The sequence below is a fragment of the Homalodisca vitripennis genome, unplaced genomic scaffold (genome assembly GCF_021130785.1).
Source record: "Homalodisca vitripennis isolate AUS2020 unplaced genomic scaffold, UT_GWSS_2.1 ScUCBcl_4726;HRSCAF=11081, whole genome shotgun sequence".
NCBI lineage: Eukaryota > Metazoa > Arthropoda > Insecta > Hemiptera > Cicadellidae > Homalodisca > Homalodisca vitripennis.
The window spans coordinates 1-20872 of NW_025780846.1; positions in this window are offsets into that span (position 1 = coordinate 1).

Below are 20872 nucleotides of genomic sequence, written 5' to 3' on the forward strand. Positions count from 1 at the left end.
ACTGGTTTTTATTACTAATTATTGAGTGCATGGCTATAATATCCAAAAATAATAGATAACTTTAAACAATACAATATTTTGTTAAATAAAAGTTTACAGAATTTAATAGTTTTGCAAAATTATAACATACAGAATAATTCAAAATTTACCTCCAGAATGTTATGAAGTATCTCATACCATTGTAGATAAGCGATTTCAATACTGAAATTCCATTTAAAAATAAGGTACACACTAGAATACTTTTAAACAACTGTTTTTTTATTTTATTTACCAAATAAAAAGGACCAAGTCTGACTACCACCAACACATTACCATTTTAAGGTTTCAAAAAAAAATTATCATGACAAATGACATAAGCATAGAACAGTGATGTTATTGCAGTGTTCAAATACAAACCATTGAAGGACATTTAAATTTAAAATCCAATTCCATAATTGAAGAGCATTCTTTTCAATTATACAACATTCATAATAATTAAAACTGTAAATTCATTCACAAATAAATAAGCATTAAAGAATTTTAAAACTTTTAAATAGACACAAATGTATATACAATAAATGGTACATAATCTATACATTTTTTCACAAAAACCACACTTAAAAAATGATGTAAATAACGAAGTTTGTTAATGTACGTGGGTTAAAACAAGTAAAAAAAAGAGATTAAATTTTTTTTAGAAGTTATTACTAGTATTTGATTCAGTAAACACGAAGTAATTATGCTAGGATTTAGCATTTTACAGTTAACATTTCAGGTACAAATTTCAGAAACTACAGTCAGTATAGCTTTGTAGAGGGAAATGTTTTAAAATTCGCAGGTAATTACATAGTTAAAACAAGTCAAGTCAAAATGTCATACTCAGCATAAATCATGCACAGAAGTAGTGTCATACATTAAATACAAACAATTACATGTTAATGATCTTAATAACTATAGGCAATTTAGAACTACTTAAAAACTCATGAAGGGAGTAAAAGGGTTACTGTTAATAAAAAAGGACTTCAACAATGCCTTTAAATTTTGTTTTTGATCCGGTTAATATTTAACCGTAATAGGTAGTATTTTCCCAAAACTTTATTCCCATACATATGTGTATTTACTGAAAAAAGAAAGTCTGTGGTTTTTAAGTTAAAAATCATTTTTATAACTTGTATTATAGGAATGTATTTCAGAGCGCACACTAAATTTGTGTGGATTATTACAAAAAAATGAGATACAGTCAAATGTATATCGATTGTATACTGTCAATATTTCTAAACTTTTAAAGTATTCTCTTACGTGATCAGTATGCTTTAGTTTCAAACATTGTTCTAATTGTTACGTTTTTAAAGGATTAAATCTTAGCCAAACTATTGCCATATACACATGAGCCAAAAAGCAATATGCAGTAAGCCTCTATTCAAATTATTACCAAACTTGCAAGTCCAAAAATGTTGTATAGACAATTTTGGATCAGATGATGCTTTTAAATACAAATGTTTGGTTTCAAACTTATTTCTATTCTGTTTTAATTTCAAAACTAATAAAATGTTTTGCTTACATTTAAACATAAATTATTGTTCAAAAAATATTCTTGAATGTTTAAGAGTTGAATTTTGGGCAATTTGTTCAATTTATTTAAGATTTCTGTTGAAGTGATGAAGTTGGAATCATTTGCAATAAGTATGAGTTAACTCTTAGTCCCTGTAATAACTAAAGTCCATTCGTTTTTGGATCCATTTAGTTTAACTCTAAAACTTGGTTTGGTTACTATTTCTAAAATATTATGAACTGTATTAACAAACATAATTTTAGGAAATTAAAAACTGCAAGAGGTTGCAGTAAGCTAACTATATAGTAAAATAAACTGGTACATAAAAAAGTGCTTAAAAAAATAACAAGAGAAAATAAGTTTTGGAAAAACCCGAAAAATGGATAAAAGCCATAAAAGAAATTAGTGATTGAACAAGCACCCTTCAGTGCTGTCCCACACTAATGGCTACAACAAAAAACATCCCTCGAGCTGGTACAGTAAAACATAAAAAAATCGATATGGAAGAGAAGACATACTTAAGTTCTTAAATGCTCTGGGTTTTGCCGCCTTCCCTATGGACATCAGTGTCAACTTTTGTGAACCGGTTGCGTAACATGACAGTGATTCTCTCTTTATTTACCTTAAATACTGACGCTCAAGTTTCTTAAGCGATATTAAGGTTTTCTGAGCCAAAGTTTGTAGTTTAAAACCCATCTCGTCAATATTGTAAACTTGTTTAGTGCTCAGTTTTTCACAAACAATTACATGCAGAGCTATACTTATCTTTAGAGGGTCTTGGAAAAGATATTCGGCAGATAATCAACTACGTCTATTGATACGATCCCTTCAAATAGACGTGGCAAGGCCCATCCCAGCCCCCCTGAGGGCCTTGGTAAAATTGTCCAAAAACACCGGTTTTGAGTACGCACCTGATTACATGACTGAGGAAATTACAAGCTTTTTTTTCTGAAAATTAACTAGCAGACACATTGATCTGCTAGTTTCTCCCCAGACACTCTTAAGAAAAAAAAAAACTGAGGAAGATGAAGAATAATTTTCCCTTGTATCACTTTAAGTGTAGAAGTTGGTGTATTTTGTCTCTCTCAACCCTCATTAAAAAGTGGTTAATGGTTTTATCCCGTGTAATTGTCCATCCTCGATGCCAAGTGACTCTCAGTGTTATAAACTAAGATTATACTCCATCTCTGAATTTATCTGTATCTTAAGCTGACAGACAGTGTTGTGTCACAACTTGTGATAGTCTGTTTGGGAGAATGGAACATTCCTGAACTGTGCCTTGGTTTGTGTGACAAATAAAGATAACTTCGGTCAGACAGGAATTCTTTTCTGTATCACACTATTTAAAGCCTTTCTCCATATGTAAACTCTCCTTCTCACAAGCCCCAAAGTGTTTAAATTCGATTTTGCATTGTTCATTACAGCCCAGGTTAATTATATTAATTTAGCCTATTTATCTACAAAACATTTAATTACATTTTGGGCCGTATCAGTTTAAATCATAAGTTACTAAAATTTCATTCATTTATTTACTATTATCTGAGCCTATTTAAATCTCCATATTGTTCGTTCATAAATATTATCCAATAAACTATATTCATACATACATAATATAAAGCATCTTTTCAATGGACTCTGGTGATTTTCTAGTACCCCATCACTTGAATGAAGACTACATTTCTCATTGTATATTAACTGGGCTGGTATAATCTCTACTTATTACTTCACTCAACTGTTTCCCACACAACACTAATTGAATTACCTTAACAGTTTTGATTGTAAATCATGTTTTTCATACTATAACTGGTCTGATATAATTTCTCTTTATTTTATTAATTCAATTCAGAAGTTTCTAAACAGGACTATTTAAATTAACCAAACGGTATTGCATGTAAATCATGTTTTTTATGTTTTAACCAGTTTAATATAATATATCTTTATAATTAAATTCAGAAGTTGTCAAAAGTAAAATCGGTTTACTCGCAAGCTATGTTTTTAATGCCATTAAAAAAAATTAATTTTAATAGAACATTACAGTTTTCTGGGCATGGCATAGAAAACTAATTTCATGCTTTACAAGAAATATTATTTTAGTAAAAATACATTATTAGCATTTTTTGACTGACAAAAGACATATCAACAACAGTTGGAAGACTTAATTTGAGGGGGTTGATGAAGACAAAGAGTGCACCTCAGAAGATACAAAACACGATACATTTTCAACAAATCTTCTTTAGCACCTTGCCTGCCACCATAAGAGATTCTCAAGATTCCTGGATTGCCAACTTGTGCAGTCGTGTTTTTGGTTGTGAAATTAGTTTTGGACTATTGATACTGGTTAATAAAATTGATTTTCAAAAAGCATATGTTTAAGGGGATGGGGGGTTAACTCAGACCCGATCGGGTCAGCAACAATATTTTTCAACGAAAATTGCCTTTAAAAAATTGTTGCCGACCCGATTGGACCGTCGTTCAAATTCCAGTCGACCTTGATATTTTACTTTATACTACTGTGATGACAGAGTGTGCGTGCACTGGCTGACTAGCGCCAGCTGTTACCAGACACCAGCTGGTGCCAGACACAGTCCCTCACTCGTCCCCCACTCCTTTTCCTTGCCGCTTACAGCTGTAACACGGGTTGTTTCGCGCCTAAATACTAACCTCATTGATATTTCACGTCTTTATATTCACGCTGTGTCTATCCGTGTGCGTAGGCATTATTGTAATTGTGTTACTGTAACAACTGTCCAAGATGGGTGAAAACCTAGAGGACAAAGACATACAGTTGTTTCTGGACGTTCCGATGAGCAGTGAACCTGACATACTCGGAGTGAGTGAAGGCGGAATCGGAATAAACATTGATTCTGATATTTCTGATTCGGACAACATGGAGGACGACGAGGACTTCATCACTTAACGACTCTATATTTTGAAACTGATGACGAAAGTGCTGTGGCTGAGAATGAGAATGATGTTTATGAGGAAATGGAGGTAGGCCTAGACGTAAACTTGGACAATATTTCTAGAAATACTATAAATAATGTGAGTGAGAATGGCGGTATCGAAAATGCTAGTTTGAACTTGATCAATGTAGATAATGAGGGCCAGAGAGCTTTAGTTGTTGGGGATGACACTACTCTCGCTGATAAGTATAAAAATCTTAAGGGAAAATCATATAAGGTAAATATGAAAGTAGAGGAAGAGGGTAAATGGAAATTGTTTTATGGTAAACAAAAAGATATTGTTTTTGTTGGAAACTAAAAGTTTAATTTCAATCTACCAAACACAGCAAAACCAATTGATTATTTTTCGCTGTATCTAACTGATGATATCCTGGAGATCATGGTAGTCGAAACCAACAGGAATGCTGCACAAGTGTTGAATACAATGAGACTAAATCGCAGCAGTAGGCTTAAAAAATGGACAAGCACCAATATCGATGAAATGAAAAAGTTTTTAGGACTAGTTTTGTATATGGGCTTGGTCCGAATGCCTGAAATAAGTGACTACTGGTCATCAAAGATGTTATATAGAAATTTGGTAGCAGGTCGTGTAATGAGCCGGAACCGGTTACAGTTGCTATTACGCTTCTGGCACTTCAATAACAACGAAAATATGGACCAAGAAGGCCGTTTGTCCAAGCTTTTGCCACTTATTTCTCACCTCAATGAGTGTTTCAAAAGGAAAAAAAGTCCAGGTAAGGAGCTTGTGGTTGACGAGAGTATGGTCCCATTTAGAGGTCGTCTGCTTTTTAAGCAGTACCTCCCTAACAAAACCCACAAATATGGGATCAAAAATATTTAAGATTTGCGACACAACAGGCTACACTTATAAAATAAAAGTGTACATGGGGAAGGGGACCTGCAATGAGGATGGGGTGACAGTAGCGACATCAGCTGTCATGGAGCTAATGACTGATTATGTAGATAAGGGTCATATACAATTATATATATGTGGTCATATATATGTGGACAATTTCTACACATCCGTGGATCTTGCCAACTCTCTATTAGCAAGGGATACAGTAGGTACGGTAACGAGCAACCGTGCCTGGTTTCCCCACAAAATTACAATCCCTCCACAGCTGAAGATAGGGAAAGGTGAAATGAGCTGTTTAGAGTACCCTTCTGGCATAGTGTACACAAGGTGGGTGGACAAGAGAGAGGTAAGACTCATGTCCACAATTCATCCTCCAGGCTACGTTGACACTGGTAAAAAAACCAGACAGGGTGATCCTATAATGAAACCCTTAGTTGTGGTAAATACAACAAGGCTAAAATGGGTATAGATCTGTCAGACCAGATGTCCTCCTACAACACGCCAGTGAGGAAGTCGATGCGCTGGTACCACAAAATCGCAGAGGAATTACTCCTGGGAACAGCCATTGTGAATGCATGGCTTGCCTATAAGAACGATGCAGATGCTACCGGTACCTTAAAAATCCTTAAAAATCCGGAATCTTAAAAAAGTGACCACTTTTTGTGAATTATGTCCAGGGAAGCCTTATCTCTGTAAAGACTGCTTCAAGAATATTCACAAATAAATTTGAATACAACTATGTAATCCTCTATTTCACATATCTCTGTGGCCTATTCATAATAAACCTAAAACCTTTCTATCCTCAAACATATTTGCTACCCAATAACTAAAAATTAGCAGCTTCAAATATTTAATTTAAAAAATTCCCCATACAATGTTGGTGAGGAAAGTACAATATTAAATTAAAACTACATTCCGTTTCAATTATTTAAAAATGTATAAAAGAAAAAACCTAAAAACCTAAACCCAACGAGGAAGGAAATATGTTTACTCGATGAAAACGTTCAGAGAAAAACTAGTGTTTAGCCTCCTGGGGTTAGAGGATGAAATTGTGGCTCCTGTTCGCGTAACTGGTCATCACTACGTTTCAGAATCATCTATGTTTGTTGGAGAAGGTAAAAACAAACGTAGATCAAGAAGAAAACTGTAAGATTTGCTACCAAACTGCTATGCTTCAAGGAGGTCGACTTGCAGCCAAGAATCTTAAAAAAGTGACCACTTTTTGTGAATTATGTCCAGGGAAGCCTTATCTTTGTAAAGACTGCTTCAAGAATATTCACAAATAAATTTGAATACAACTATGTAATCCTCTATTTCACATATCTCTGTGGCCTATTCATAATAAACCTAAAACCTTTCTATCCTCAAACATATCTTTGTAACCATAATAAACTTTGTTTTTCATAACAAATTGAATATGAAATTTAATTTACTACCCAATAACTAAAAATTAGCAGCTTCAAATATTTAATTTAAAAAATTCCCCCATACAATGTTGGTGAGGAAAGTACAATATTAAATTAAAACTACATTTGTTTCAATTATTTAAAAATGTATAAAAGAAAAAACCTAAAACATTTTCTTAAAAAAAAAACCTGCCGACCCGATCGGGAGTCAAAATGTTAACGATATTGCGTGGTGTTTTTAGCTAACCTATAAACAACAAAACAACTCCAGACAACGTTCTCTAATTAGTCTCATATCTGTTTAAAAAACTTAGTTCAGTCATTTGCAACTAGAGTCGAGCGTAACGCTCACAGCGGCAACAAAGAAAAACCATGGAAACGTCATTGTGCCGGCCGATCGGGTCGGCATTGGCGAGTTGTAGCAATTACGTCGCCGACCGATCAGGTCGGCATGGCAGGCTAGGTGTTAAAAGAATCAAGCAACATGTCTTCTAATGTATGCCTTAAAAAGGTAAGAAATAATATGAACTTTACTCTGGCAAAACATTATTTTAGTTCTAGACTTCGTTAGCTATAAAATATCAACATTTCATGGTATTAACATAAAACAATTTTATAGTAAAAAAAGTTATGACAGTCACATAATTTCACTGACAATCACAAAATCTATTTACACTATTATTTAGTAATTCTCACAAACACTATTTTATATTTACAGAACATTACCGAGTATAGAGTAAATATTCCTCCTACATTTTAGTAAAAATGCAATAATACCGCTTAAAACTAATTAATACCTATTGTATTTAAATAAAATAACTACAAATATTATACAAACAACAAAAACCACACCACAGTAACAACATTGTTTTGTTTCAACAGGATAATTATTAGCTGTGATAATTATCCATGGCCATGCATGGAATTTCTTTCTGAACAGTATGGACTTATAGGCATATCTTTTCTTAATGGATTGCCCTCATGATATAAGTGATAGATGGCCATTGGAAGATATTCCCAATAGAATTTACGTGCTACATTCCATGATGTTTTATTGAGCAGCTCAGAAAATTTCAATAGTACTCGAGATTATCTTAGGCCAAGGAGGGGAATACTAAAGTTGCAGTTTGTTAGCTTTAATAGTGAATACATAAATGATGTGTGAAGGAGCCGCTCTATGATAATTTTGAAACAGAAGTGGCATATTCAAGAAACATTATTTTGGCGTTTATGCAGACTTTCAACACAATCCTATATAGTAGGCTTTTGCATAACAGGAGCACAAAAATTTAAACAATAACATCTATAATATTTATAAGTAAGTTAAATACCCAAAAGAAACATCTGCCTGCTTTGAGGACCACTGAGCTCACTGGATTTATATCCTCAGTTCTTGAAAGAATTGATACCTCAGTTCTTGAAAGAATTGATATCCTCAGTTCTTGAAAAGTATAAATGTTATACAGTGCAGTGCAAGTCCATGCTCTCTGATTTCAGCTGGATATATTATACTTCCTTGATTCAGTCTAGGAAAAATATTAACTTTTATAAACCTCATAAATGTCATAACCCTCATAAGTACTACACTCGCTCCTCCCTCCATTATTTTTCATCCACAAAAAATTTCACATTGTGTATGTTGCATTACTTCAGGGTTGATTCTATTTTATGTAACAACCAGAAGCTTGCTTCACTACGTAAATTATACTCATTATGTTACTGTTCATACCTTTTGGTTTTTTCTTCGGTTACTTTAAATATTCCATGCCATAATGTCAATAGTATCCACTATCGGGTAAATTACATGCAAATATTATAAATTTCATCATAAAGGGTAACTGAATTTTATATCAATGTTAACATAACATATAGAATAAACTAAGTTGGTTTGAATTTGTCACTGGTGCACTTTAAAGTAAAAGGTAAGTAATATTATTGTAATTCATATTTGCAGTACACTAATACTCTCAAAACACTATAAACTGCTCATTTCAGTGGGATATACATCTCTAACTTTTCTGATATTTTATTTCATAAAGACCTAATTTGGATTGACAAAATTTTAAGACAAAAATTGCAAATCTGCCCAGTTGCCCTCTGGCGATGCCCCACCATTTTGTTTTATTTATGTAGATGAAAGTGTATACCATTGCTCTCACAATGGATTTTAAGCATTTTTGTAGTAATCAAATGACAATTTTTAAGCATTAAATTTATTATTTTGCAATCAAATATTATTTAGAAAATATTGGTATTGGAATTGAGAAAAATGAGAGGCTAAATCGAAAATTTTTCTCAATATTGGTATGTATTGAGTAATGAAGTCGGTTTATATCATATTCAATTTTTTATTGATAACATGTATTCGCTGTAATGTATTTCTAATGCAGATTTTCTCAACTTTAGAGGCCAGTGAGGGTGAGCCTGAGGTTGTAGTCAATTCATCTCCTTTTATTTGTATAGATATATGAATATGTATCTATATCCATATGTTGCCAAATATTCATGTTAGCAATCACTAATAAAGATTGTTGTCTATTGTCTATGTAATAAGAACAATTATTTTCAAAAATAGTTAAGTATTACAAGGTGTTTTAAAACTCTACCAATACTTTAAGGCATTGTTTCTGAGCCAAAAACAAATCTAAGTATCAAATTTAAATTGTCAAAAAGTCATCACATGATCACACAGGCATCATTTTGTATTTTTCACTTATTCTTTTTTATTACAAAACTATATTACGCTATATCTTATTATTAATTACACTATTTATCATATAGCCTAATTAAAATGTATTACTTTTCTTTTATAATGTTTATATAGCAATAACGATAATTAACATCTTAAAAAGCTGATTACTATGCTAAAATTTACAACATATGATAAACAGTAAGGTTTCCATTTAGTATATTATCATTTTTAGGCAAATTAATTGCATAAAAAGGGATTTTTTGAAAGATCTAATTCTAAAAAGCTTAAATAAAAACCTGGATGTTAAAATGATGTTTAATAGAAGAAAATATTCACGGTTTGTTGTTACTACAACAGCAACAAATGAAAACTAACAAAGATATATCCTATTACTGTGAATTAAAAAAAATAAAACAACCCTACATTTTTTTTACAAATATAGTAGGAACTAGATAAATGTTGTACAGCATATTAGCTCCTTACCTCGGCAGATATGCAACCTACTCCCAATAAAAGTGCATAATAAAAAAGTGATAAATCTTGTCTAATCTTTGATCAATCATCATAAATGAGGCATTGGTATTTTTGTTATAAAAATTAATTTTCTTGTAAAACTTCATAAAATGACTTGCTTTTAATGAAGCATGCTTTAATGAAGGTTAAGTTTTAATTGGCTGCCATTTGGTTTGAGATTTCAGAAAATATTGATTATTTTGTTGTAGGTTTATTTAATTGATATAAAGCTGCATGAAAAACTTCAATATGTTACATTTAATGACTTTTGAATAATAAACATGAATAATAAAAAATATATCACCTGTATGTCCTGGCGACATTTGGACAATTTAAATATATTTTAAATTTGATTTTGGTCCAGAAACAATATATTAAAATTAAAATATTGGTATGGAGTTCTAAAACATATTATTAGCTAAAATATACTTTTTACAATGGTTTTTACACTAATCATTCTATGAAAAATGAACAAGCTTTTTTGAACATTTTGCAAAACGTTATAGCTGTGAGTCATATACTATAACACAGACAGACTTTACTGAATCTTCAGCTCATGGTTCTAACTCCTCTCTGCTCCTCGAAATGACTAAAATTAAAATAAGGCAGGATAGAATTGAAAATGCATTTGAAGCCCTCCAAAACAATACACAGAACACTAAATCAGTCATAGAAAATAAGCAGTTATCCTATGATTTGTTTGATACAAATACTACTACTTCACCTAATTGTACACCAACAAAACGTAAAAAAGTTAGCTCAAGAAACAGAAAGAATGTTTTCAGCATTTCCTTACAAGCAGCTAAATATATGAAAAATAAAAATGCAATACTTGAACAAGAAAACTTGAAACAGAAGAAATCTAACATAACAAGCTCAGTTGTAAATGGTGATTCTCTCCCAGATGTTGAAACAAGATTGGGCGTTGTCTCGGAGCTTAAAGCTTTACAATCAGCTTTGAAACTGGGAAATAAACCCCCAATGTTTGCAGTCCCCTTGGATAAAAAAGAGTGTCTTGAAGTCTTTTATGAAAGTAATTTTGAACAATTCTTGAAAAGAAACCAAATAAAAGACAGACCAGCTACGGGGCACTTGTCTGACACCAAGCACGTAGGTGTTTGCTCGGTAACAGGTGACATTGTATTTGAGTCTACTGCGTCAGGTGAATTAGATACACCAGTTCAAGAACCATGCCACCAAGAGACTTCTTTTTTATGGAAGAGCCCATTGAAGAAAAGCAGAGAGAAGTTTACTCAGAGAAGACGTCTTTTCATAAATTCAAGATGGACACGTCAAAAAATCTAACTGTGCTACACCAAAATGTTGATAGGATTGGCAATAAGATTGATAGATTCAATCATCTTCTGCATTCTTTATCACCAGACATTGTTGTGATTACTGAACATGGACAAAGCGACAACCTAATCACTAACACCAGATTACTTGGCTATAGTTTGATTTATGCCTTCGGGAGAAGAAATCGGCAAAAGGGGGGTGTCGCAATATATAAAAAATGTACCCTAGAAAACGAAACTGCTAATTTAAACGTGGAATGTAAAAGTCTACCATTGATATGTGAGGTAGCAGGAGTATCCATCAAGTTGAGTGGCAAAGAAATTCTATACATTCTAGGAGTATATCGCCCTCCTATAAAACGCCAAGAAACTATCGTTCGAGCACTTGAGCTCCTGTCAGATATACTGGGCTCATTTCCATCTTCAGACAAGGGCAAGGTACTTCTAATAGGTGACATCAATATCGACAACTTGCAGCCATTGCCTGAAAGAACCCTTATCAACGACCTTATGGCCTCACACAGCCTGACGAGGCTTCAACTCCCAGCAACTAGGATTACTGCATCTTCACAAACATCTATTGATGCCGTATGTACAAACGTCAGTACAAATCTTATTAAGGTTGATATAATGCATACGGCGATCTCAGACCACACGTGTCAGCTTTGTCACCTCACTTTCCCAGCAAGACAACGAATAACAGAATCTTCTCTTCGTCGTCACCTCAATGCACAAAATTTGCACAACCTAAAACAAAATCTTGCAGCTGAGAACTGGATTGGAGTTTTTGGTTCAGACAATGCAGATGGCGCATATGAGTCTCTGATTCACACTCTAACTTTTAATCTAGATATATACTGCCCCCTGAAGAAGTCTAGACAAAACCACAACTACAAAATATCTGCATGCTACGACGAAGAAGCAAAGCTATTGAAAGAGGAATTTTTGGAGGCTCAAAGGAAGTACATCCTGAATAACTCAGACAATGATAAACAGACTGCTGTTCGACTAAAAAAAGCCTACGACTTAAAACTTAGGTCTCTAAGAAAAGAAAATAGCGCATCTGTCATTAGCCGATCTATGAATAAAAGCAAAGCTGTTTGGCAAATAATCAATGGTGAGAGGAAATCGTCCAAAGAGTCTTCTGTAAATGCCATAAACTTTGAAGTAAATGGAAGAGTGGTAGATAATGCTACAGACGTAGCTAATCACTTCAACAGATACTTAACAACAATAGCAGATGAAACAATTAGAGTAAATAATAGCAGGCCTTCTTATAACCAAGCTGAAACTACTCATGCAATCCCTGTGGAACAAACTATACATATCCTGAAACCCGTATCAATTGAAGAGCTAGCAATTACAATAGATTCATTGAAGCCTAAATCTTCAACGGGAGTGGATGGAATCTCAGCTAAAATACTGAAAGCAGCCAAACATGAACTTCTACCACCCTTGCTTCATGTCATCCAGCTGTCGTTGGCCCAGGGTGTGTTTCCACAAAAACTAAAAACCGCCAAAGTTTTTCCTCTTCTCAAAAAAGGCAGTAAACATGAAATAGGGAATTACAGGCCCATCTCATTAATCCCCACTATCTCTAAGATCCTCGAGAGGATTGTTCTATCTAGAATCCCTGAACACCTAAATATCAACAATCTTCTCACTGATAGACAACATGGTTTTGTAAAGGGTAGGTCCACTCTCACAGCCTTGGTGGATTTGTTTGAATTTATTGTGGATGGCATAGAAAATGGAGATAGTGTTGTGGGCATTTTTGTTGACATGAGCAAGGCCTTTGATTGTTTAAGCCATGACATGATTGTGACAAAATTACACCATCTTGGTATCCGAGATACGGCACTGTGTTGGTTTCGATCTTATCTTTCTAACAGAAACCAAGTGGTTGAAATAGCTCAATCCATCAAAGGCATCAGATCCACATCCAGATCAGACTCTCGGCCCATGGTGAGGGGGGTTCCTCAGGGCTCGGTCTTGGGCCCACTCTTGTTTGTGCTGTCCACCAATGACCTGCCTGCAGTGACGGAGCCTTATTGTAGGGCCATCATGTACGCGGACGACACCGTCCTACTCACTTCTCAGAAGTCTGTTGAAAGCCTCGAAATAAACGCGTACATTGGCCTGAATTTGGCGGTGGACTACTGTGCAAGGCATGATCTTGTGTTCAATGCTTCCAAGACCAAGCAGGTTACCTTTGGCACCAAGAGGGATGAAGTCTCAAACCTTCCTGACATCGATGCTGTCACTTCAATTAAACATCTTTGGATTACACTTGGGTGGAGATCTTAAGTGGAATGAGCACATAGATGTTCTCTGTCAAAGGCTGTCCACAGCTGTCTTCGCCATTAAAAGAACATTATCTGTCAGCACAGAGGAGGCAGCTTTAACAGCCTACCATGCCCTTTTTGAGAGCCTCATATACTATGGAGTTTCGGTATGGGGTGGAACCTCTGCACATAACTTACAACGAGTTCTAATTTTACAGAAGAGAGCCATCCGAACCATAAAAGGAATGAAAATACAAGATAGTTGCCGGCCAGTCTTTAAACATCTGAAGTTATTAACCGTTGTAAATATATATATCTTCCAGTCTACAACACTAGCTTGTCTCCTGGGAATAAATAAGCGACATCAGGATGTTCACACACACTGCACCAGACATGGAACTGACTTCAACCTGCCGGTCCATCGCTTGAAGCTCTTTGAATCAAAACCTTCTTACGCAGGTGCAAAATTCTACAATGCCTTACCCGCATCCTTGAAGTTCTTGGAGCTGAAAGTTTTTAGGAGGAAATTAAAATCTTGGCTGGCAGATAGACCCTTCTACAGTGTCAATGAATTTTTAACCTGGAGAGAGTGACCATGGCAATATTGGCAAGCAAATAGACTCTTTTCTATATATAATGTAGCCTACATGACGCCTGTTTCTATCTTGATGATAGCAAATAAAGATTTCTGTTTCTGTTTCTATATGTAAAAAATTTATAGTAACTTTACATGGTTTGTCAAATGAATAATTTTCTTTTAATATCTTAAATAAAATTGTTTTTGATATTGATTTGCACCATATTACATTTTAATGTGTTTGTAAATAATGGTTTGTAATAATTCTTCAAAGTTGAAAACAGTTGAAATCAAAATTAGAAACATGAATATTTGATAATATATTTTTGTGCCAAATAATTCTCATCCCAAAACAAAACACTACACAAAAACATTGAATGCCCCAAATGTCTGCTTAACACCTGAAATCCAGTTTCTGCCATTTGGAGAGGATTAATAATATACATACAAACAGCCTGACCTATAAAAAATACGGGTTTAATGAATGTAATAACCTGAATATAAACTTTAATTAATATACAAATCTGAATAACACGCCTAACAATATGACCATATTATGCATGCTTCTTTTAAAAACCATTGAAAGAATTATAGTCTACAGATCATTTTCTGGGACACACATAAGCCCACCTTCAACAGTGAGATATTGAGATTAAATATTCTCAACAAAGCAGTGAGATATTAAAATAAAATATTTCAACACAACAGTGAGATATTGAGATAAAATATTCTCAACACAACTTATTTTAAGATTTAGACATTTCTAAATTTGTTCATTATCACAGCAAATTCATATGATGTTCACAAATCTGAACAAAAAATTATCTGGAAAAATACACTTATACTGAAATCTTTTTATGAAAATTTACATAAAATCTTTGATTTTTATACCTATCTTAAATTTTAAACATGTATTTATAGACAAACACGAGTTAAAAGTTTTAAAACCTAGTCCTAAAAAGAATGTATTGGTACATTGGATTAATTACATAAAATATATATTTTGCATTCCACTAATGTTTCCATGTAGGTTAATTAAAATCCAATATCCCTGCTAATTTATTAAGGATTCATTGCATACATAAAAAAACAATATAATTACAATTATATTGTTGAAGGAATAATTAAACAAAGCAGTATAACTTTAAGTTGATAGGCCAAACTACTCTTTGAAAAGAGTATTCAAATTTGTACTTCTTTATTTTTATTGGGCTTTTTTTAGATACTGAAATCATTTTTAGCTCTCAAACATTATAACATTTTTAATGGGTATTTCTCCTGTATTTCTTAATTATTATTTAACAATAGATTAAGTTTTTCAAAGGTTTAAATTAAAAGTGAAAGGCCTAATTTTGTGGATGAGTTTCTAAGATTTAACCTGGGAAGCAATGTACGTTTCAATGTAAACACAAGCTGGCTATAAGGAGTTGCTATCTTATAACAAGAGCTCATTTAATAACTCATGTATTAATAGCAGTACCAACTAGATAAAGCTACTGGCTTGTTTAACCATTCTCACATGGTTGATGCATTTGTTTTTGCATGATGTAAACAATTTTGGGTAAGTATTGTATTATTTCTGACTTTTAGACATTTCTGTCTAATTTACACTCAATTTAATTATAACTAAAACATGTCCTTGTGATAAACACATTAATGTATCATAGTGAAGGTCTTATCATTTGAAGATGTAGGTATTTTTGTCACTATATGTTCTGTAATTGAAATTGAATTTAAAATTTGAATTCTCTTTTTCGATTTGAAAATTTGTATTTGTATTTTTTAGAGCTACCTACAAATTTATTGGATTTGTTATTTAGTGTGCAAGGTAAAACCTATTATTGGAATTTTTATGTAGTGTGCAAGGTAAAAACTAAACTTTTAAATTTTAGTAATTCACAAATATTTTCATGTGCATTAACCTTGAAGTTTCTGGTTTATACCAAATTTTCTTACCATTAATGAGACTAATCTTGTTATCATCCTGTAAATTTTCCTGATTCTTCATATAGTCCAATCAATGTGTTTTATAAAACAGCCCCAATAAAGTAAAGTATTACAAAGCTACATTTATCTCCATCGACTATTACCATATTAATGAGTTTCTAGTCAAGAGCCCCTCTACTTCTTGCTGCTCCCTCCAATCATCCCTCAAAGATCAGGATTGCAAGCTTTTAGTATAAATCCCATATCTTTATATATATATATATATATATATATATATATATATATATATATATATATATATACAGGGTGATTCAAAACTAAACGGCAATCTCTCGGGAGCTTATTCTATAGCTAAAAACAAGTAAAAAAGTTCATATAACCATATGCCCGGAAACGCTTCGTTAGCGAGTTACGCCTAGCGAAAGATTTCGCCCGGATTTCAGAACCCTTGGTGAAGTCAGGCCGTATAAAAATGGTAAAGGTAGTTACAAAGATACAAATACGATTGTTTTTTATGTTTTTATATCTGAAAAATTTATTAAAATTTGTCCCAGAGCTGTAAATGCAATACTTTCAGAGATATCTTACGTAAAACACAAGAATTGGTGCAAAGAAATAACACATTTTTGTGTTTAACGTAAGATTACTTCCATAAATGTTAAATGAAGGTCATTTTTTTCTTAAACAGATTTGTAGAACATTTAATTCTGAAAAGATTCATGTGAATTACTTAGGAAAAGAATTAATAATAGGTATTGAAATTTAGCTTTATTTAAAAATAAAACAACGCACAAAAATGCATATTCTTATCTGCATAAAATATTAACTAATGTTTAGGTTGTGAGTAACAGCTGATCATTTATTCTAGACTGAACATTAACATAAAATGTATTTACCTTTATAAAACTGTAATAATCACCTATAATAGTTGCTCAAAGTGTCCTCCGTTGTTAGCAATGCACGTTTTCGCACGACGAATCCACTCTTTTCTAGCGCGTTTCATAACGTTTGGAGCATTCTTGATAGTTTCTGCCGCCTCTGTAATGCGATTACGTAACTCCTCTATGGTGTTAATCCGTTTTGAATAAACAATTGACTTCATCCAACCCCATAAGAAAAAGTCTGCTGGCGTGAGGTCAGGAGAACGTGGTGGCCATTTTACTGGTCCATTTCGACCAATCCATTGTCTACCGTATGTATCATTTAAATAGTTTTTCACATCATTAGAAAAATGTGGAGGTACTCCGTCGTGCATAAACCATGCATTTATTCTGTTTTGAACAGGAATATCTTCCAAGAGGGGTAGGCAGGTTTGTTCTTAAAAAATTTAAGTACGCTACTCCATTAAGTCGATTAGGGAGGAAAAATGGACCAATCAAATTATCACCCAGAACACCAAGCCATACATTGACTGAAAATTTATGTTGAAAATGCCTCGTCGCAGTTTCATGTGGGTTGTCGTACGCCCAAGTATGGGTATTACGAAAATTTACAATTCCATTTCTAGTAAAACAGGATTCATCAGTAACGAGAATACGCCGAAGAAAATACTGATGTCGTAAACAATTTCTTCTTAACCAGCGGCAGAACATCTTCCGTTTATTAAGATCTTGCGGTAATAAGTCTTGAACACGTGTTATATGGAATGGGTACAACTGTGCTTCATGAAGTGTCCGCCATACGCTTGACTGGCAAATATTTAACTGACGTGATAATCGTCTGGTGCTTGTGGTTGGTGATAATTCTACAGCATTTATTATTGCTTGTTCATTATTATAGTTCCTTGCGCTACGTTGACGACCAGTATCTATTCGCTTCGGTTTAAAGCTACCAGTTTCTCTAAGTCGTCTCTCCACAGCTTCAAATGTTTTGCGATCAGGTGTTCTTCGATGTGGAAAAGTATCACGATATTCCTGAACTGCAGCTAAACCATTCTTGTTAACTTTGCCGTAAATCAGTATCATGTCCGTATACTCTTCAAACGAATACATACCATTTACATTATCTGCCATTATTTACTAAGATAATTACATACACTTTTATAAAAATATGTAATAAAATATTTTAAAAATAAATATTTTATAAAATATTTTATACACTTGTATAAAATATTTCCAAATAATCACAGGATCTCACAAAATACAATCTTCACACGCCACAATACAAAAACCTCCATAAAGGTTATTCAAATATTACTTCATGAACTTAATTGTTGATCAGCTGATATTGCCAACCTTTGCAAAGAAAATATGACGATAAAAAGTGTTGAATAAATGATCAGCTGTTACTCACAACCTAAACATTAGTTAATATTTTATGCAGATAAGAATATGCATTTTTGTGCGTCTGTTTTATTTTTAAATAAAGCTAAATTTCAATACCTATTATTAATTTTTTTCCCTAAGTAATTCACATAAAGTGTAATGGTAGCACATTCACCCGGCAAGTGAGAGATCCGGGTTCGACTCCCGGCGGAGCAAGTACTTTTTGTGATTCAATGTTTATTGAAATTAAATAAGGCTATTGCCATTTATACAATTTAACGTATATATATATATATATATATATATATATATATATATTAATAAGCTAGATCCTTATTTTGTACCTGAAGATGGAATCAATGATTCCGAAATGTACATTGTGTAAGAAAAATAAAAGTTTAAAAGTTTATTCATATTGTGTTTTATATATATATATATATATATATATATATATATATATATTAACTGTACAAGTATGTTCTTTGTATACTTATTACAAAAAATTATTTACAATAATCTGTTCATAAGTATAAAAATTTCTATAGTTTTTTACAATAAACAAATTACAATAGTACGTTTAAAATCAGCTAGTGTAACCACATCGCCGTGGAGTACACTGCACGTGAGTCTCGCTGGCTGGTCAAGCGCAAGGTGCGAGGGTGAAGCAATGAAGAAGCATTAGGAGAATAAAAAGTCATCGAAATTTTGAAAAACTTTGAAGAAAATTGTAAAAAATTAATTGTTTCTAGTAGAATGTTTAAACTTTGAATACAAAAGTTTAAATTGGTCAGTCTGGTATTTATTTTTTATGAAGAGTAGGTGATTGGGAGTTTTATTTAGAAAATGTTAAAGAATGTTGCCATATTTTCATGTAGCTGGCCAAAGCTGAGATCCATTAGAAAAGATTTTACTAATTATGATTGAAGACTTATACTTTTATATGAGCAAAAATAGCAAAAATACAAATGATATAACATCGTTAGAACCATACAACATTTTAAATGTAGTTAATTTAATAAGTTCAGGGTGGCTACACAAAATCTCTTTAAATACCCGGTCAAAAATATCCAATTTTCTAGTCCATTTTCAACAACTGCTATTCTGTATTTCACCCTTACGCCAAGTATAACGGTAACGATTGCCATGAAGCTGCTGCAGCGGTCTAGCAAATTCCGTCTAGCAAATATGCGAGAAATTCGGTGACGATTCATCACTACCACCAATTTAATCTAGGTTTTATGTCTTGTATCTTTCAATTTGTAAATATAACATTATTTATACCTATTAATTTTCTTTTCTGTGATGTTTGGAAAATATGTGTATCCAATTAGGAAAGAGAAGCAATCATTAACAACACAGCGCTACCATGGGGGCAGACTGCAGTCCTGCTTTGGAGGTCATAAAATTTGGGGTGAAAGAACTTGTGGTACGAGGCAACAATTGTGTCGGTACACAAAGTCAGTTCGGTACAACCAACAAATAAACCAAATACTTTCATCTGAACTCTACTTTTAACTTTGTTTGAACGGTTGAGGAATACAAGCTTAAGAATATCCCGCTACTTCAAAGGAATTTGCAGTTTCAGAGAAATTAATACATTAAAAAAATTTACAAAAGAAATTCTCAACCTTCTCCGTTTAAATAATAAAAATGGTAGGTTATAAAACAAGCTTCAAGAATAAAAAGCCATCTATGAAAAAAAGAAGGAAATATTTTAAATTATAGAGAATCTATTTATGTACAATTACATAAAGTATGATGTATGGATAAAACAAAAATTAGCTACAATCTTTTTACTGCCGAGCAGATAACGTTCACGCTTAAAACCAGCAGACACAATGGTGTTGACAAACATAGACATAGTAAATAAGAACTACAATACACGTTTTAGCAATAGGAAATTTCCGTACTGCTGATCAGCTGTCGTCCACGAATTGACTTATTTGGTTTTGAAATTCTGGTTGCACACATCACTAGTTCTAATATTGTGAAATCGTGCACTATAAAAATTAAAACATAATCCATGCATGTTTTACCGGAACCCGAAACCCAAGCATAATACACTCTTTTCCAGATTCTCATTGTAAGTGGCAACCCTGGTTACAGTCCCGTGAAAGTATCTTGGCTCTCAGTATATCCCACTGCCGGCCAATAAATGAAGAATGCATGAGAAAGTTATCTGCTACGGAAGTTACAGAGAAGTGGTAAATTCACAATCTGTAGAATAAGTAGACACCAGTACAGAATAGTACCTTCCATAATTGCCCCCAGAATACAAGCACAGTTAATGTTACTAATTACTGGCTCTTAAATATCTTGCACTTGCTTTTATGAAGGTGCAAGAATAGAATCACTCTATCACAACAACAAAGTAAATAAACACACGACAGGTTATAGTATGTTAGATTATAGACATGAACTAAGAAACAACATAACATAAAGTTTTTCATAAATGTTGGACTATTTGGTTTGAAAAGTTCGAATTGTCCGAACCATCATTATGAAACAGATGTTCAGGTGAATAGTTGATCAGAGAACTGAAG